At 46.5% G+C, this 21,054-nt stretch overlaps 1 long non-coding RNA gene across 6 annotated transcripts in view; it reads left to right on the top strand.

The window, feature by feature from the left end:
- The window catches only part of LOC107983833 (uncharacterized), a 195,574-nt gene that overhangs the window by 76,681 nt on the left and 97,839 nt on the right, over positions 1 to 21,054 (top strand). For 2 of the 6 annotated variants that reach the window (XR_010006613.1, XR_010006616.1), the window contains one exon: positions 11,298 to 20,379. The exons of 3 other annotated variants lie outside the window; for them this stretch is intronic. This is a non-coding gene — a long non-coding RNA (uncharacterized LOC107983833). Of the gene's footprint in view, positions 1 to 11,297; positions 20,380 to 21,054 lie in introns of those variants that run through there. One more of the 6 variants, XR_010006617.1, reaches the window with a different exon arrangement.

The following is a 21,054-nucleotide window of genomic DNA, read 5'->3' as shown; positions in this document are numbered from 1 at the left end:
TGATAGGTTGGCAGAAGCTGGGGCTAACAGCGGGAGCTCACCCCACTGCCTGGATTCAAACCACTGACCTTCTGGTCGGTACGTTCAGCAGCTCAGTGGTTTGATCCGCTGTGCCACCAGGTGCACCCCTCCCTCTATTTTCCCAACTCACCTTAGTCTTCTAGATCTTCAATAACTAGACTTTGTTCTTCACTAAAAGAAACAAAAAAAATATGTTAGTACATAACACCCAAAGACCCCCCTAGCCCAAAAAAAGGCCCGACCCACACCCAAAAAGTGAGAAGAAGTTCCCTCGATTCCTGGGACTGCTGTCCCCAAAGTGCGTCCCCATCACTTCCACTGGCCAGAGTGCTCTGTCAAGGAAAGAGAAGAGCAAAGTGAAATCCTGACCTCCAATTCCCCTTTGCAGGAAGACAGGGCGCCTGCATTTCTCTCCTTACCCAGGACTCATCGGGTGGAATGGGGCCCTTCCTCCACGCATCCCAGCCGGGCTGCGGAGCAGATGTCATCCATTGGTGCTGTGGAAGAAAGAAAAGAGACTTAGTTGAAATCCTGGTCCCCTCCTCTTCACAGAAGTACAATCCTCCTGCCTTCCCTCCTTACCCAGGTCTCCATTTCCGTGATCTCATCGGAGGAGGAGGCTTCTAGATCTTCCGTTGGAGGACTAGAGAAGAAGGAGAGAAAACAGCCAAACATTAGTATCAGAACCCTGTGCAGCTATTTAGAAGGGGAAAAAACCATCCAGAAGAGAAGGAGGAAGGGCTTGCCTTACGGGGTATATTCTGATACACCTCCTCCCCGACAACATTTCCAACAATTTATACATAATTTCCTGATGTTCTGCAAAGGAGAAAGGAGAACAAGGTGAGAGGGAGGAAGAAGGAGTTGCCTTGAGAGAGGGGCTGTTTTAGGGCCATTACTTTCCTGTGGTAGATTCAACCCCAAAAGTCTCCAAATCTGTATTTCCATGGGCCCTTCCTCCCCACTCAGTACTTCTTTAAGAGGGGAGAAGAGCAGCATCCCTGACTTCCCCTCCTGGTGATCTAATACATGACTTCCCTTTTACTACCTACTCCTCTCATGACAGCAAGTAAAACAATTTACACATAATTTTCTGGTGTTCTGCAAAGGAGAAAGGAGAACAAGGTCAGAGGGAAGGAGGAAGGGCCTCATTTTATATGGATTCTTCATCACTGAGCACCCTGACCAGGGGAGGAGGCGGACGCACGATGGAGACAGCAGTCCCAAGAAGAGGATGGATCTGAAAAGGGATAGTTAAAGATAAATGTTTCCCCTGACATTAAGTCTAGTCATGTCCGAATCTGTGGGTTAGTGCTCATCTCCATTTCGCTCCTTACCCAGGACTCCTCAGGTGGAATGGGGCCCTTCCTCCTCGCATCCCGGCCAGCAGATGCCATCCATTGGTGCTGTGGAAGAAAGAGAAGAGACTTAGTTGAAATCCTGGTCCCCTCCTCTTCACAGAAGTACAATCCTCCTGCCTTCCCTCCTTACCCAGGTCTCCATTTCCGTGATCGCCTCAGAGGAGGAGACCTCCAGATCTTGCGTTGAAGGACTAGAGAAGAAGGAGAGAAATCAGCCGAACATTAGTATCAGAACCCTGTGAAGCTATTTAGAAGGGGAAAAAAACAACCAGAAAAGAAGGAGGAAGGGCTTACCTTATGGGGTATATTTTGATACACCTCCTCCCCGACATCATTTCCAACAATTTATACATAATTTCCTGATGTTCTGCAAAGGAGAAAGGAGAACAAGGTCAGAGGGAAGGAGGAAGGGCCTCATTCGAGATGGATTCTTCATCACTGGGCACCTTGACCAGGGGAGGAGGTGGACACATGATGGAGACAGCAGTCCCAGGAAGAGGATGGATCTGAAAAGGAGAGTTAACGATAAAGGTTTCCCCTGACATTAAGTCTAGTCATGTCCGAATCTGTGGGTTAGTGCTCATCTCCATTTCGCTCCTTACCCAGGACTCATCGGGTGGAATGGGGCCCTTCCTCCTCGCATCCTGGCCAGCAGATGCCATCCATTGGTGCTGTGGAAGAAAGAGAAGAGACTTAGTTGAAATCCTGGTCCCCTCCTCTTCACAGAAGTACAATCCTCCTGCCTTCCCTCCTTACCCAGGTCTCCATTTCCGTGATCGCCTCGGAGGAAGAGGCCTCCAGATCTTGCGTTGGAGGACTAGAGAAGGAGAGAAATCAGCCGAACATTAGTATCAGAACCCTGTGAAGCTATTTAGAAGGGGGGGGAAAAACAACCAGAAAAGAAGGAGGAAGGGCTTACCTTATGGGGTATATTTTGATACACCACCTCCCCGACATCATTTTCAAAAATTTATACCTAATTTCCTGATGTTCTGCAAAGGAGAAAGGAGAACAAGGTCAGAGGGAAGGAGGGAGGGCCTCATTCGAGATGGATTCTTCATCACTGGGCACCCTGACCAGGGGAGGAGGTGGACACACGATGGAGACAGCAGTCCCAGGAAGAGGATGGATCTGAAAAGGGAGAGTTAACGATAAAGGTTTCCCCTGACATTAAGTCTAGTCATGTCCGAATCTGTGGGTTAGAGCTCATCTCCATTTCTAAGCCTCAGAGCTGGCATTGTCCGTAGATACCTACTAGGCCATGTGGCCGGCATGACTCCTTGGAGCGCTGTTACTTTCCTGCCAGAGCGGTACATATTGATCTACTCACATTTGCATGTTTTTGAATTGTTAGGTTGGCAGAAGCTGGGGCTAACAGCGGGAGCTCACCCCACTGCCTGGATTCAAACCACTGACCTTCTGGTCGGTACGTTCAGCAGCTCAGTGGTTTGATCCGCTGTGCCACCAGGTGCACCCCTCCCTCTATTTTCCCAACTCACCTTAGTCTTCTAGATCTTCAATAACTAGACTTTGTTCTTCACTAAAAGAAACAAAAAAAATATGTTAGTACGTAACACCCAAAGACCCCCCTAGCCCAAAAAAAGGCCCAACCCACACCCAAAAAGTGAGAAGTTCCCTCGACTCCTGGGACTGCTGTCCCCAAAGTGCGTCCTCATCACTTCCACTGGCCAGAGTGCTCTGTCAAGGAAAGAGAAGAGCAAAGTGAAATCCTGACCTCCCCTTCCCCTTTGCAGGAAGACAGGGCGCCTGCATTTCTCTCCTTACCCAGGACTCATCGGATGGAATGGGGCCCTTCCTCCACGCATCCCAGCCGGGCTGCGGAGCAGATGCCATCCATTGGTGCTGTGGAAGAAAGAGAAGAGACTTAGTTGAAATCCTGGTCCCCTCCTCTTCACAGAAGTACAATTCTCCTGCCTTCCCTCCTTACCCAGGTCTCCATTTCTGTGATCGCCTCGGAGGAGGAGGCCTCCAGATCTTGCATTGCAGGACTAGAGAAGAAGGAGAGAAATCAGCCGAACATTAGTATCAGAACCCTGTGAAGCTATTTAGAAGGGGGAAAAAACAACCAGAAAAGAAGGAGGAAGGGCTTACCTTATGGGGTATATTTTGATACACCTCCTCCCCGACATCATTTCCAAAAATTTATACCTAATTTCCTGATGTTCTGCAAAGGAGAAAGGAGAACAAGGTCAGAGGGAAGGAGGAAGGGCCTCATTCGAGATGGATTCTTCATCACTGGGCACCCTGACCAGGGGAGGAGGTGGACACACGATGGAGACAGCAGTCCCAGGAAGAGGATGGATCTGAAAAGGGAGAGTTAAAGATAAAGGTTTCCCCTGACATTAAGTCTAGTCATGTCCGAATCTGTGGTTTAGAGCTCATCTCCATTTCTAAGCCTCAGAGCTGGTATTGTCCGTAGATACCTACTAGGCCATGTGGCCGGCATGACTCCATGGAGCGCTGTTACCTTCCTGCCAGAGCGGTACATATTGATCTACTCACATTTGCATGTTTTTGAATTGATAGGTTGGCAGAAGCTGGGGCTAACAGCAGGAGCTCACCCCACTGCCTGGATTCAAACCACTGACCTTCTGGTCGGTACATTCAGCAGCTCAGTGGTTTGATCCGCTGTGCCACCAGGTGCACCCCTCCCTCTATTTTCCCAACTCACCTTAGTCTTCTAGATCTTCAATAACTAGACTTTGTTCTTCACTAAAAGAAACAAAAAAAATATGTTAGTACATAACACCCAAAGACCCCCCTAGCCCAAAAAAAGGCCCAACCCACACCCAAAAAGTGAGAAGAAGTTCCCTCGATTCCTGGGACTGCTGTCCCCAAAGTGCGTCCTCATCACTTCCACTGGCCAGAGTGCTCTGTCAAGGAAAGAGAAGAGCAAAGTGAAATCCTGACCTCCCCTTCCCCTTTGCAGGAAGACAGGGCGCCTGCATTTCTCTCCTTACCCAGGACTCATCGGGTGGAATGGGGCCCTTCCTCCTCGCATCCCGGCCAGCAGATGCCATCCATTGGTGCTGTGGAAGAAAGAGAAGAGACTTAGTTGAAATCCTGGTCCCCTCCTCTTCACAGAAGTACAATCCTGCCTTCCCTCCTTACCCAGGTCTCCATTTCTGTGATCGCCTCGGAGGAGGAGGCCTCCAGATCTTGCGTTGCAGGACTAGAGAAGAAGGAGAGAAATCAGCCGAACATTAGTATCAGAACCCTGTGAAGCTATTTAGAAGGGGGAAAAAACAACCAGAAAAGAAGGAGGAAGGGCTTACCTTATGGGGTATATTTTGATACACCTCCTCCCCGACATCATTTCCAAAAATTTATACCTAATTTCCTGATGTTCTGCAAAGGAGAAAGGAGAACAAGGTCAGAGGGAAGGAGGAAGGGCCTCATTCGAGATGGATTCTTCATCACGGGGCACCCTGACCAGGGGAGGAGGTGGACGCACGATGGAGACTGCAGTCCCAGGAAGAGGATGGATCTGAAAAGGGAGAGTTAACGATAAAGGTTTCCCCTGACATTAAGTCTAGTCATGTCCGAATCTGTGGGTTAGTGCTCATCTCCATTTCGCTCCTTACCGAGGACTCATCGGGTGGAATTGGGCCCTTCCTCCTCGCATCCCGGCCAGCAGATGCCATCCATTGGTGCTGTGGAAGAAAGAGAAGAGACTTAGTTGAAATCCTGGTCCCCTCCTCTTCACAGAAATACAATCCTCCTGCCTTCCCTCCTTACCCAGGTCTCCATTTCCATGATCGCCTCGGAGGAGGAGGCCTCCAGATCTTGCGTTGGAGGACTAGAGAAGAAGGAGAGAAATCAGCCGAACATTAGTATCAGAACCCTGTGAAGCTATTTAGAAGGGGGAAAAAACAACCAGAAAAGAAGGAGGAAGGGCTTACCTTATGGGGTATATTTTGATACACCACCTCCCCGACATCATTTCCAAAAATTTATACCTAATTTCCTGATGTTCTGCAAAGGAGAAAGGAGAACAAGGTCAGAGGGAAGGAGGAAGGGCCTCATTCGAGATGGATTCTTCATCACTGGGCACCCTGACCAGGGGAGGAGGTGGACACACGATGGAGACAGCAGTCCCAGGAAGAGGATGGATCTGAAATGGGAGAGTTAAAGATAAAGGTTTCCCCTGACATTAAGTCTAGTCATGTCCGAATCTGTGGGTTAAAGCTCATCTCCATTTCTAAGGCTCAGAGCTGGCATTGTCCGTAGATACCTACTAGGCCATGTGGCCGGCATGACTCCATGGAGCGCTGTTACCTTCCTGCCAGAGCGGTACATATTGATCTACTCACATTTGCATGTTTTTGAATTGTTAGGTTGGCAGAAGCTGGGGCTAACAGCGGGAGCTCACCCCACTGCCTGGATTCAAACCACTGACCTTCTGGTCGGTACGTTCAGCAGCTCAGTGGTTTGATCTGCTGTGCCACCAGGTGCACCCCTCCCTCTATTTTCCCAATTCACCTTAGTCTTCTAGATCTTCAATAACTAGACTTTGTTCTTCACTAAAAGAAACAAAAAAAATATGTTAGTACATAACACCCAAAGACCCCCCTAGCCCAAAAAAAGGCCCAACCCACACCCAAAAAGTGAGAAGAAGTTCCCTCGATTCCTGGGACTGCTGTCCCCAAAGTGCGTCCTCATCACTTCCACTGGCCAGAGTGCTCTGTCAAGGAAAGAGAAGAGCAAAGTGAAATCCTGACCTCCCCTTCCCCTTTGCAGGAAGACAGGGCGCCTGCATTTCTCTCCTTACCCAGGACTCATCGGGTGGAATGGGGCCCTTCCTCCCACGCATCTCCATTTCCGTGATCGCCTCGGAGGCGACTGAATTGGTCCAAAAGATGTAATTCATAAAGCCAGAAAAGAGATCTTATTCAAACATGCTGCTCCAAATATATGCTTAGCTGATGTTTTAAAAAAGCACAAGAGAAAATGAAGCCATCCAGAGATGTTCAAATGTTTTATGTATCAGAAAAACTTTGCAACCAGAATGTTTCTCGAATTTTGTACAAGTCTCATTTCAATCCCCTGTCTTCTAAATAATGTACTTAGTTTGGAAATTCTAATTAGTTCAAAACAAGGCAGCAAGACTAGTTATAGGAACATCTAGGAGCGATTCTGCTGCTTGCCTACGTCTTTTGGAAAGCCTACCCACTGTCTTTTAACTATGGCTTTTACATCATATTCTGTGTTTTGTATTGTAATATGTACGTGTTTTAAAATATGCTTTTCTGGTTGCATTTAACTAAGTTTTCTTATGTGGTTTTATACGTGTATTTAACTAGACTTTGTTTTGCCTTGGGCCAAATGGAGAGGCGGGCAATCAATAAAGATTATGATTATGATTGTTTTTGTTGTTGTTATTCGGAATCTGTGTGTCCACAGGATGATTTGCAGCAGGTCTAATTTTTCAGTCGGGGGCTTGTCTGGGATAGTGGTGTACCCCAGCCGCAGGCTGGCCAGATTCTAGATGAAGATGAAGGGGATTCTGGGTTTGGGATTCAAGATCAGCAGTCTGAGGCTGAAGTCAGCTCAGACATGCAGTTTCGGTTTGAGCAGGATGAACTGCTGATTCCAGGAGAAACAGCTAACGGTTAGGCTGACATTCTTCTTCCCTTGAGAAATAATGAGGGAGAGACTTCAGCCTTGGAAAATAATGAGGGTGACAGTTTAGCTCCTGACCAGGTGCAAGATAACGGTAGCACAAGCAATGAGTTATCCAGAGAGGACCGTTTGTCTTGGATGGGTTCCCAGGTCCGTAGAAGTGAGCGTTTAGCGCGCAAACGGGAGTCTAGCTGTGGGAAGAGAAATGCATTCCTGAGTTGTTATTAAAGTATGCTTTCACAGACTATTCTTTGTCAGTGCAATTCATCGCTTCATCTGTGTGGATGTTTTACCTTGCCAGCGTTCTTGGATCCTTGGCCCTTGTTCTTTGGACTCTATGGACTAATTCTTTGCCTTATGGATTATTGTTCTTGCCATGCTCTTTGAACCTATGGACCTAGCCCTTTTGGATTATTAGACATTTATGTACTTTGTGAATCTCTTGGACCTATTGACTCTTTCACTACAACTTTGAATTACCTTTTGGTTGCTTGCTTGATTTATATTCTGCTTTCTTAATAAAAACCTCAAAAGACTACCTGTGTGTCTGACTGGGTATCTATAGCAAGGTGAACTTAGCCTGAGGTGCAACAGATATAACAAACGCAGGCAGACAGATCAGCCCAAACCTGCTTTCTTCGAATGTTTACTTGTGCATACTGGGAATAACAACAACAACAACAACAATTATTTTATTTATAACCTGTCTCCATCTCTCCCAGGGGACTTGGAGTGGTTCAACAGGGACAAATGCAAGATACTCCACTTAGGCAGAAAAAATGAAATGCAAAGATACAGAATGGGGGCTGCCTGGCTCGACAGTAGTACGTGTGAAAAGATCTTGGGTCCTTGTGGACAACAAGTTAAATATGAGCCTACAATGTGATGCGGCAGCAAAAATACCCAATAGGAATATAGTGTCTAGATCCAAGGAAGTCATGCTTCCCCTCTATTCTGCTTTGGTCAGACCACACCTTTGAATACTGTGTCCAGTTCTGGGCACTGCAATTGAAGGGAGATGTTGACAAGCTGGAAAGTGTCCAGAGGAGGGTGATTAAAATGACCAAGGGTCTGGAGAATAAGCCCTATGAGGAGCGGCTTAAAAAGCTGGTCATGTTTAGCCTGCAGAAGAAAAGGCTGAGAGGAAACATGTTGCCATGTACAAATACGTGAAGGGAAGTCATAGGGAGGAGGGAGCAAGCTTGTTTTCTGCTGCCCTGGAGACTAGGATGCGGAACAATGGCTTCAAACTGCAGGAAAGGAGATTCCACCTGAACATCAGGAAGAACTTCTTCGCTGTGAGAGCTGTTCGGCACTGGAACTCTCTGCCCCGGAGTGTGGTTGAGGCTCCTTCTTTGGAGGCTTTTAAGCATAGGCTGGATGGCCATCTGTCGGGGGTGCTTTGAATGTCATTTTCCTGCTACTTGGCAGGGGGTTGGACTAGATGGCCTGTGAGATCTCTTCCAACTCTATGATTCTATGACATGGGGATAAAGTCCAAAAATCAAACAGATAAAAGCTACAATAACAACATATATAATTATATAATTAAATCAATGAACAATAAAATAAACATTCATAAGGTACACCAGTAGATATCAGAACGAAAATGGTGGAACTATTAAAGATTGCCAGGGAAGGCAGGCATGTGCAAAAACGCAGGGTAATAAAATTAAGAATAGGAATAAAGTGATAATAAAGGAGATTAGGGTAGTAAACAATTAAGACTGGGTGGTGATAAGAACTGACTTAATATTCAAAAGCAGGTTGGAACATCCAAGTCTTCAAATTTCGATGCCATGGCATACTCATGTCTTCAAAATTGGGTATGCCATGATTTGGGTGTTTCTTCTGGCCATCTTCATGGAAGTGGTGTTTGGGGGGATTTCCTGAGTGTACTAAGCATTAAATTGTGGGCTCCAGATTAAGAAAGGTGGGAGAGTGCATAGGAAACACTGCCAAAACAGGTCCATGGGATGGATGTACCAGTTGTGGGAGGAAGGTCAGCTGCTCACCTAGACTGGCATGCAGCAATGTTGCTTTGTGGAAATATCTGACAAGAAGTGGCCTAGTTACACAGCTGCTGGAAAAGGAATTAAAATCTGCCTCAACTGGATCTCTGACCCTGGAGGCCATTGGAAGATTCAGAGTCGACGCATGGAAAAAGCATTCAAAACAATAGAAGACTTGGGTCTGTGGGAAAACATTGCCTACTTGTAGGAAAGCAATTTAGCCTCTGTTCTTGAGGGACATTTCTTCCCTGGGAGTCCACCCTGAAGCCACCTTTCCTGAAGTCCCATTCCTATTTCTGTGATCCTAAGCCATTGATCATTGTTTCCTCATCCTTGTCACCCTGACTCTGTGGGACCCTCCTCCTGCTGCTTCTATAGCTGTGCCTCCTTTCCCTCAGCCTTCGCTGCCACTTGGCAAGCTTCACAGGGTCCAACTTTCACCCTTTCCTGAAGTTATGCTTCTGCCTGCTGCAGCAGAGATTATCCAAACATTAGATGTTTCCACCCTTTTGACACACGGTTTGACTGTTGTGAGCGCCATGGATGATGTCAAACTTTTTGATATTGCACCGAATGAAAGAGACATGCAATCTTATGACACTGATGTTAGGATTTGCCACGTATCATGGCATATTTGTGGGGTCCCTGCGGGGGGTCTGGAGAACCAAAATGTATGTGTATATACACTCTTGTAAAAATCCCAATAAATGTAATACAAATTAGGTTTCTACAACTCTATATTAAAGTAATTCTCTTCAAACTATATTGCATATAACAAAATTGTTTTCAGGGTATCTTAAACAAAGATACAATATCCATGTCATAATCTCACAAAATATACTATATCAGGAGTAAATAACAGACATAACGAGACAACCAAGTCCATATTATTCCTGGAGTCGCGTAGAATCTTGGGTCAATTTAAATTGTAGTAAAGATATTCAGTGTCCAAGATAAGTTTCTATATTCAAAGGAATTCTTCGTTTGCTTCGCAACGCCAAGAACTAGTACACAACAAGGTCTCCCGGGTTGTTCCCCTTGTTTCGTTATCACTTCCTTGGGTGTTGTGTCTGTTTTAATCTTATTGTGCTTAGTACACTAGATAAAGGAGTAAAAATAACATACACAATAGATATATGAAACTCCCATATTAACATTACTAAGGAAAATGTTTTTTAAAAGAAAATGGTAAAAAACACGCTTCTCTACTTACATTCCTATTAGTAGCTCTGGCTCTGTTTTAAGTGGAGTTCTATAACGAGCAAATGAAAGATTTCCAGGATGCCTCTTAAGTAAAGTTACATGTTACAGAAAACAGGTGTATTCAATTCTATCGTTTAGCCCCTGAGGAATTAATGTTTGTAGTTTGAAAATCCAAAAGGATTCTCTTTGTAGAAGAAGTTTTTTCACATCTGCATTTGGTCTGGGCAGTACTTTTTCTAAAGCACAAAATTTAAAGCTATGATACGCATGGGCTTTTTCATTAAAATGTAAATACAGTGAAGAGTCAGTGGATCCATTCCTTATGCGTGAACGATGTTTGTTTATCCTAGTTTTAAGGGGTCTGGTGGTTATTCCAATATATAACAGTAAACAAGGGCATTGTATTAGGTAAACAACATTATCAGTAGAACGTGTTGTCAAATGTTGCAATGTGATATTAATTTTAAGTGTTGGATGGGAGTCGGCCTGGAGAACCAGTCATTCCACGCCCCACATTGCCCAACATACCTCTGAGCCATTTCGGGGGGGGGGGGGAAGCGTCGCCACCTGACTCCCCCCCCCCCATTGGCAGCGTATCTCTAGGCCCTTCCCTCCCCCCACCTCCCTCGCTGCCCAGGCTTACTGTCCCCTTTTGCTATGGGCCCGGAAGAAGTAATTGTGTGTTGTGTAATGGGCTCCGTGGAAAGAGGGCCCTGTAAACAGCGTGTGATGGGCAAATTGCCCCATCCAATGAGGTTGATGGCCTCCCTGGTGATGCAGTCTCCCTACCAGAACTCATCCTCATTGAGTGAGCCTCTTACTTTGGAACTGGGCTTTTGGGGTCAAGGAAGGAAAGGGACATTAAGATGCTATAACTCAAGGTTGAGGCTCTAGAATGAATTTGAGTGAGACAAGAAGGAAAATGCTGTTAAGGTAAAAACACCACTACGAAAAACCTCTGAGAAACAAAGGAACGGGTTCCCTAAAAGAGTGTGAGTGTGTGTGTTCCCATTCATCAGAAATGAGAGTGTGAGGAAAGCTGTCTTGTCGTACGTAGGCATGCACAGTGGAGCTGCTGACTCAGATCGACTTGGGAGACTCCTGAACTTCATCTGTCTTCTTACTTTGAAAGAAAGATGAGTATCTTCATTTCTCTGTCTTCATTTCTCTGTCTGCCTCTGACCCTCGGGGTGTGTGCCTTTTTCAAGTAGAGACCTTTTTATTTTATTCCATTTTATTTTTGTTCTCTTTTTTTCTTTGATATTGGGGGTTTGGGTTTTTTTTCTTGTGGTTTTCTGTGTGAGAAAGAGATGTCTTCCATTTGACAGAGGAAAACAGAATCATGGATTCATAGATTTGGTCATCCATTCCAAACCTCTTCTCCAGCCATGTGTAGAGATACACAATTAAAGCACTCCTGAAAGATGGTCAAACATCTTCCCTTTTTTGCCTTTCTCAAATGTTTTATTAAGTTTCAGAAAAATACATACATTATCCAAAAGGAGATAGAGAAAAATACACACTTAAAGGTTTCTCCCCCTTCAGTAGGACATATTTCCTAATATGTAGACATGCCTTTTGTGCCCAGAGAGATGCCATGGTGGGAGGTTTCAGGAAAGGCTTGAGCAATCCTGAAAAAGAAAACGGGTTCCCTTAGAACTGAAAGACCAGATTCCACTAATTGCAGTGATGCAAAAGGAGGCTTTTAAGCAGAGGCTGGATGGCCATCTGTCAGGGCTGTTTTAAATGCGATTTTTCTGTTTTTGGCAGGGTGTTGGACTGGATGGCCTGTGAGGTCTCTTCGAACTCGATGAGTCTAAAAGTATTTAAACACAAAAAAGTTCAATGCATACATACAAACACAAATGAGGTCAATGAAACGTAAGACTGTTACACTAACACTGAATAAAAATAGAGTAACTTGTTCTTTTCTCAAAACTTGATGTTTTGCCAAATTTCTAATGAAGTGGCCTTTGTTGCTCTCAGGTTAGGAGCACCCAACTTGGGGGAGGAGTCAAAATAAACTTTTTTTGGGCAATTTCCATCATTTCCTTTTGCTCCCTAAGCAGGAAGGTTTGGTTATAAGCTACCTCATACCTCATACTTTGCCAAAATATAAAATAGCCTTTTAGGGTACCTTTATTCCTTCCTTCCATGATTTGTCTGTGTCATGATTCTTCTGAGCACTTCCAACCACTTCCCAGCGTAATCTGATGAAGTCCTTAGTTTTGGACCATCTCTCTAATTTGTTCAGATTGTTTTGAATTCTGCTCCTGTCTTTTGGAGTGTGAACTATTCCAATTTGGTGTCATCTGCAAACTTGATGATCATGCCTTCAAACTCTTCGTCTAAGTCATTAATAAATATGTCGAACAGAACCGGGCCCAGGACGGAACCCCTGCAGCACTCCACTCGTGACTTCTTTACGAGATGAAGAGGAAGCATTGGTGAGCACCCTTTGGGTTCGTTCACTTAGCCATTTACAGATCCACCTAACTGTGATGACCGTCACCCCGGCTTCCAAATTGATTTGAACCCGCAGCGGAGAGTTCCGCAGATCCATCACCAAAAGGAACGGAGCGGGACCGCAGCAGACTATTATTAAAAGATTTTTTTTCTCACTTTCCCCTTCCCTGAACTATGTAACAAACCCCCCAATAAAAGTAGCATTTATTTTAACAGTAACACTCTCCATCTGGTTATTTTGTGTCTTTCTCTGACTCTTTCCTTTGCATGCAATTTCTCTCTCTCTCTCTCACTCACTAACCCGTCTGATCTTTAAACCCTGGCGGAGGCTTCCCCGCCATAGGTTAATACAGCGGACGATACAAATTGGCTCATATCTTTATCAAAATTACCCCTAGCACGCTCCTCTTTTAGTCCTAACCCTTTCTAAGGCTCCTGACTCAAGGACCACCAACGGAACCACAATCGGTCCAGTTCTCGGCACCTCATCAGCTGACTGTCAAACGGAGCCGGCTGCTCCTTTCAAGCCAGACTGCTCTCTTCCAGCCTTATCCCGGACTTTCCTCTCCCCGCGACCCGCGGGATGGTTTTAAGAGATCCCTGGTCCCTTTCTGTGAACTGGGGATGGGGGGATCGCTCTCCCGCTGGGGAGACATAGTTCTCCAAGGACCTTCACCCTCTCTACAGCCTGCCTGGAGGATGCCTGGACGGGCGCCCTCCACGTTTCATTCATACCTTCATAATTTTATGAAGGAGAAGAACACTCTTCCCCAGACCTATCCCTGGACTTATGAAATCTTATACTTCCAAAGACTGCAACCCACATGTGCCCCTTCCCCATGCCATCTCTATGAATTCCTTCCACCACAGATGAACTCTTTTCCTCATGTATCCGTGAATTTTCATATTCTATGTACCTGGACACCCTCATGAATCACTGTTGTATGAATTTCTAATCGTTGGGCTAACTTCATGAATTGTGAGATCATGCTGCTAAAACTCCACTTTTATGAATTTCCATATTGGGTTCCCCAGATGTTGTGAACTTCGTTCTTATCAAATGTTTTCAAATTGTTTATATCATTCATGATTCCCCTTCATGCAATGTAACCCACCTCTATGGATTCTCCCTTACTTCCTTGAAATCTATCTATCTGCCTATATGTATTTGTACTCTTTGGGATCCCCGGAAAATATGTATTTTTCCCAGCTGGGTTTATATTCCAACTTTATTTTATTTTTCATTTTATTTCATATAATTGCCAAGTCATGAAATCAGATAGGGAATATTTCGAACTCAACTTGAACCCCAGGACCTGCCCCATTTCCTATGACCCAGGCTTGCCTTCCCGAAAACAAAAGGTTAATCCGCTGCCGCTTAACCTAATCAGATTCAGATTGCATGGACAATATAGGGCTTGAGTCGCCGAATTCGGAGTATTTTGACCTAAAGGTGATTCGCCCTCAAGGCAAACATTGTCATATCTCCTCCACTAAGGAAATCCAGGACACCTCAGGAAGGCGCCCTGCTGAGCCCATCACCACCCATCCTTACTCCCACCTCTGACACCCCAAGGCATATCTGAAATCTGTGTACGTGACAGGAACCCTTGATTGCTGTCATTAATCCCTTTAGAATTCGGCCGGGCAGGAATTAATCCGATCCTTCCTGCTCAGTCACTTCATTGTTTCAATAACTCCCGCCTTCTCCTCTCTGATTGGCCCGAGTGGGGACAAAAAGCAGCTCCCTATTGACCCAGCAGAGCAAGGCGGGAAATGAAAGCCCGCCTCGTTCAACACTCTAGCCTATCCGCGATCAGATGGGCGGGGGAGCGGGGCGGGAAATTCAAGGGGCTGTCAGACTGAAACATTGTATAAATATGGCTTTATTTTGGTTATATGGTACCCTAGTAGACTGAATGATCACTACTAGAGTCCTTTTCAGCTGAATCGCTCAATAAAGACTCCTTGGCGGATTTTCCTTCAACTTTGGCGGACCTTCTTCATTTCGGCTTCAGGTTGTATTGCGGCTCATATTCTCCTATTGGCTCCGCCAAGGTCCGTTCTCTCAGGACCGGATCGGGTCTCTCCTTAAGGGGCCCGATCCCCTAAAAACGCGGTCGACAACATAATTTGGCTTTACCACGAAGGGACTTGCTTGGAAGTTCCAAAAATCAATTTTTAGGCTAAAATTCCAAGCGGCGACCTTGGTCCAGATGTTCTGGAACAGGTTGGGGAGAGAAACGGCTGCAAGGAGGGCCCTCCGACCAACAATTTGACCTCATTTCACATCCAAATTTCTCTGGCAGTCCCTTTCTCTCTCTAGATCTGATTCAGGGTACTGAACAAAGGAGCCAGATAGGAGGAAGCAGATTTTTAGCTCCTCGAAGGAAAGGCGCCAACGTGAAACAGGGGACGCCCTGAAAAGGAACCGGTTCCGTTGTTAAGACCCAGGTGGGCGGAGCTCTGGAGGTATTGCACTTCAGATCAGGGCTCGGTAACAAATTCCTGGTGAAACGAGGGAACATCTGGCACCTGAAAGCATGTGAGAGCAGTCTAGCTTGCAGTTGCAGGTTCAAGGATCGTAGGGTAGGGGAACGGTTGTGCTCCCGGGTCACCTGCGGATTCCACGAACGCTAGCCATTCAGCCTTAGTGGAGGGAACTCTTGAAAGGACGAGCTGCATCCTGACCGGTTGGGTGAGTCGTTACTCCATTAACTGTCGGTGTGGGCAGGGGCTGAGCTAAGGATGGGTGTTTGTTCAGCACGTCTAGGGTGTCCCACCCCAGCAGACATCCCCAGGGATTCTCCATTGGGCAAGATCCTGGCCAATTGGGGTGGGCTTGCACCGAAAAACATGGTGCAGGCCAGGTTGGGCCAACTCAGCGAGCATAAGTGGCCCCTTGTGGCTCTTGAAGGGGAACAGCTTGCCCCCCCCCCTTGAGTCGCCGAATTCGGAGTGTTGACCTAAAGGTGACTCACCATGGGGAGGGCAGGTGGTTCCGGCTTGCTTATGCCGCGATGTTCATGGCCCTAAAGCCAGGGAGAGAATTGGAGGGGGGGGGGGTCCACGTCTTCCCATGCAGAGATTTGGGCTCCAAAAACAACCCCCCCCCAAAGATTCCTCTCTAGACCCTTTCCCCTTACCCCCTCCTCCAGAGGATTTTCTGGACACATTTGCTTGCCTTCTCCCCCACCCCATCAGCCCCCTCCTCCAATCCCTATCCCTACCTTTTCTCCTCACCCTGAGTCCTACACTGATCTAGGACTCCCAAATTGGCCTTCCGAGGGAACCCTTACTTCAGGGACCCCCCCCCCCCAAGAAATTCCCCTCCAGAGAGTTCAGCCCAGTCTAACGTGGAGGAGGGCTCCCAGCCCCCTCCCCTCTCACCCCGAAACACACCTGATCCAAAACACTGTTCCTCTTCTCAAGTCACACTCTCTCAGCCATTCAATGGTTTTCCAAAGAATCATTTTCCCCTCTCTCCCTCCTTTAAAAAAAAAAGCTATCTATTTTTGAATTTTTTTGAGTCACAGTTCAATCCCCTTTTTCCCCCTCTTCTTTTCTGTTTGTTTTACCCATAACTCCAGAAACTCCCCAAAGATCCCAGAGGAACATAAATCTTTAGACTGTCAATTTGCATTTTTGTTGGTTACAATTTGCAAGTGGGATCTTTGATCTGGCATTCTTTCAAAATCGTCAGGTCACATCTTGAAGTTAGCTCAAACTAAAGGGTCCTGTGTCCCCAAAGACTCCTTTCCCTTTTTCTCTTTTTTTTCACCTAATCCCTTTGGGCAACCCTGCAAAACCCCTCCCCTTTTTGAACGCTCTCTCTCTGCCTCACCCCCCCTCCACTCCCCATCCTTCTACTCTCTCAGCCTCATCTCTCTCTGGGGGTTATTGTGTATTTATGGAAAACCTTCCATCTTCAGGGACAGCTGAGTCCTGCCGGGGGCTCCCCTGTTCTCTGAGTAATATTCTTTGTTTGTTGTCCTGATTTTGGAATTTGCCTGTCTTTTAAATGTTGGGAGCCAAGTTTGGTTCCTTTTCATGGTTTTCGTCCTTGATCTATCTTTTCTGTTCCTCTCTCTCTCTCTCTCTCAGCCCCCATCCCAGCCGTTCCTTTGAAGCCTGATGCCCCCCCCCCAAAATTGTATCTGCCCCTGCCACTCAACTCCTGCCACATTCAGAGTTTTCCTCAGATGGGAAGAATCACCCCACTATCCCCCCTCCTTCTCTTGCCCCCACCAGGCTCTCTCTCTCTCTCTCTCTCTCTCTCTCTCTCTCTCTCTCTCTCTCTCTGCGCCCATTCCTCTCTTGGAGAGAGAGGAGAAGGAGGGGCCGCGGGGAGATTGTGCAAAGAGGACACTTTTTTTTTCTCTTCCTGTTTTTGGAGGGGCAAAGGGGGGAGAAGATTCAGTCCTGAAGCCTCCCACCAAGCAAATCAAACCTTCTCCAACTTGATATTCTGCCTTGCCTACCCTCAAATTGTACCCTTTTTTTCTTTTCCTCTCTCTCTCTCTTCCCCGGCCTGAGTGAAAATCTCTCTCTCTCAAATCTCAAATCCATTTCTCCTCTCCTTCCTCTCTTCTCACCTTTTAAAAATCCCTTATTTCCCTTTGTTCCCATTTTCTAGACACTATCCCTAACGTTTTACCTCAGTGTTGTCTTATATTTTCTTTTGGTCCTTACAAATGGGGGGGGGGGGGCATTCCTTTAGCCGCTTCTGTTTCTTAATTTCCCCTTTTCTTTCTCTCCCATCTGGGAAGCATGGCAAAGGATTTGGGTGGGGGAGGGGGACTCCCAGAAAAGTGTTGATTAAATTTTGTGTGTTTATGTAATGTGTGGGCTGTAAACTCTCCTCTACTCACCCCTTTGCCTTAAAAGCCACCAGTGATATATAGTTTTCTGGGAAGGAGGGCTGGAATGGACTAGCTTAGTGCTATGCTCTCTCTCTCCCCTTTTCTTCTGTGCCATCTCACCTCCCTATTTTCAAAGGTTCAAGCCGTGATATTTTGTGACCCCCCCCCCCAGAGAAATCCTGCTGCTTCTGTGGTTTTAACTTTTTCTTGTCTCTCTCTCCTCAAACCTCCCTTATCTTAGGGACAAACGGGTGGGGGATGGAAGAATGGATTTATTTTTCTATATGTGAGTTTTTTTTTCTCTCTCTCTCTCTTCCACTTCATGTTTTCCTAGGCCAAAATGCACTTCAACATTCTCCTTTTTCAAAGCTTTCCCCCCCCCCCCTTCCTTCCCCTGTGAAGGGACTCCCAGCATCCCCATTTCTCCTTATAAACATACAGTCAAAATCCTGGTTTACTTTTATAGTAAAGGCACTCTTTCACTCTCCACAGTTCCCCAACAATCTCCTTTCTTCCTTTCAGGTCCTTCTCCCTCCCTTTCCCTGAGTGCATGCGTGTGAATGTTTTAAAAATCCCTCTAACTGCCTTTAAAATATGAGGAGGGCATTAGAGTCCAGGGGACCTTCCAGGCACAGCTGAAGAGATCCAGAGGACCGGACCCAACCACCTGACTGAGGACATCAGACCAGACTGCAAGACCCATAATCCATACCTGCCACCATGAACAGTTCTAAGACCTGGGTAGGGGCTCTCGGAGTGCGCTGTGGATTTCATGCAGCAGCTAGAACCCAGAGGCCATTGGAGATGGTCCTGTGAGGGTAAGCCCGGACCCCCAGTCACCCAGAAGAGACAGCCCCACCTGTGGCTGATCTGAGACCCCTACGGGGGAAGCAACACCATCGGCCTGGCTCAGGGGCCAGAGACTAAGACACTGCTGAAAGGATTCTTGCACATGGCAGGCTTTTATGGCCAGACCACCGTATGGTGCCCTCCAGCTGGCCTGGTTCTGCCCTGGCAAAGGGCTACTGAGTGCAGGTCTGCCTTTGACGCTGCCAAGGAGGCCCTCATGACATCACCAGGGGACAGAATTGGCCGCCATGGCAGAAGATGTCCCAGAAGAAGTGAACAGGACTCTGCCAGTGACCACCATGAGGGAAGGATGTCCCGCCCTCACCAGAGCTGTGCCAAAGAAGGACCCCAGGACTGCTGGAGCCCTCACAAGGTATGAGTGACTTCCCTGACTAACCCCACCATGGGAGGGAGGGGGGCTTATAATCTGTCCTTAGTTTCCCTAGGCACTCTCTCCTTTCCGTCTCCTCTGTTGGAGTGCTGGACCTGCCTGCAGTCACCAGGAGGCGCCGTGCTGTGAGGCGCAGAAGCTGTGCCCAGTTGCCCCCAGCTGCCAACTACAAAGGGGGGCCCAAGCTGCAGCCAAGAAAAGGCAGCCAAATGGGAGTACTGCATCACAGCCTCCATCATCCCCAGCCCTCACCACCTCCACCTTCATGCTCCATTTCCCATGACTCCAGACCAAGGGACATCTGCTTCAACACCATGGGATCACCCACCACTGACTGAACCTCAGCTTTCACCTCTTCAAGCTCCTGCCCTCCAACAAAAGTCACAATCTGATCTACCAAGGCAGAGGCCCTGCATGCAGTGAAATGTCGGGGCTTTGGGAAATGTTCATAGCCATTTCCAAGCCCCGAAGGGGGGAAAATGTGATCGAGGTGACCACCCTCCCCTCCAGGACTTTGTAAAAGATAGTTCAAAAGTCAAGACTTTATGTTCTATATTCCATATATTTATAGTAGAAGGTGATTGAGACTTTTTTACTGGAGTTTACTGTGGATTATCCCTGCACTCTGAGGCAAGAGATAACAACTTCATGAAGTGTAAAATCATGCTGCTAAAACTTCACTTTTATGAATTTCCATATTGGGTTCCCCAGATGTTATGAACTTCGTTCTTATCAGATATTTTCAATTGTTTATATCATTCATGATTCCCCTTTATGCAATGTAACTCACTTTTATGGATTCTCCCTTATTTCCATGAAATCTATCTATCTGCCTATATGTATTTGTACTCTTTAGGATCCCCGGAAAATATGTATTTTTCCCAGCAGGGTTTATATTCCAACTTTATTTTATTTTTCATTTTATTTCATATAATTGTCAAATCATGAAATCAAATGGGAAATATTTTGACCCCAACATGAACCCCAGCTCCTATGACCCAGGCTTCCCCTTCCCAAAAACAAAAGGTGATTCGCCCCCAAGGCAAACATTGTCATATCTCATCCTAAGGAAATTCCAGGACACCTCAGGAAGGCGCCCTGTGGAGCCTGTCAATTTTGGCTCATCAACACCCATCACCACTTCCCCCCCCCCTGACACCCCAAGGCATATCTAAAATCTGTGACAGGAACCCTTGATTGATGTCATTAATCCCTTTAGAAATCGGCCGGACAGGAATTAATCTGATCCTTCCTGCTCAGTCACTTCATTGTTTCAATAACTCCCGCCTTCTCCTCCCTGATTGGCCCGGGTAGAGACAAAAAACAGCTTCCTATTGGGCCATGCGGAGCAAGGCGGGAAACGAAAGCCCGCCTCGTTCAACACTCTAGCCTATCCGCGATCAGATGGGCGGGGGAGCGGGGCGGGAAATTCAAGGGGCTGTCAGACTGAAACATTGTATAAATATGGCTTTATTTTGGATATATGGTACGCTAGTAGACTGAATGATCGCTACTAGTGTCCTTTTCAGCTGAATCGCTCAATAAAGACTCCTTGGCGGATTTTCCTTCAACTTTGGCGGACCTTCTTCATTTCGGCTTCAGGTTGTATTGCGGCTCATATTCTCCTATTGGCTCCGCCAAGGTCCGTTCTCTCAGGACCGGATCGGCTCTCTCCTTAAGGGGCCCGATCCCCCAGAAACGCGGTCGACAACACCATGAAACATAATGACGTCACCAAATGCTTTCTATTATCCAGGCCTGTAACCAGAAAAAGTTTTTTGGGAGGGGTTGAAACTTTTTTCCCTCCTGAGATGATTTTCAAGTCAGTGTCCTCTGATCTGTCACGAGATCTCAACTGAGAGAGACGTGGGTTTAAAAGGGGGAATTTTCAGAGATACATCCAGTGACTATGTCCCATATGTCCTGGTTTACTGCTATTTGACCTAATTTGCAAAAGGCCTATATGAGGCCTATGTTTGAGAGAAACCGCTGATGTTTGGAAAAAGTTGCTGCAGAAAGAGATTTACTTTTCAAGGATAACAGAACATCAGGACATAACTGGTTAGATACCCTGTTTCCCCTAAAATAAGACATGTCCAAAAAATAAGACCTAGTAGAGGCTTTACTGAATGGCTAAACATAAGGCCTCCCCTGAAAGTAAGACCTAGCAAAGTTTTTGTTTGGAAGCATGCCCGCCAAACAGAACACCAGATCAGTAAATGTATGTACCATAGATTGTAGTATAT

The sequence above is a fragment of the Anolis carolinensis genome, chromosome 5 (assembly GCF_035594765.1).
Source record: "Anolis carolinensis isolate JA03-04 chromosome 5, rAnoCar3.1.pri, whole genome shotgun sequence".
Classification (NCBI taxonomy): domain Eukaryota; kingdom Metazoa; phylum Chordata; class Lepidosauria; order Squamata; family Dactyloidae; genus Anolis; species Anolis carolinensis.
Note: the sequence above shows the minus strand (reverse complement) of the source record. Positions and strands in the feature narration are given on the sequence as shown.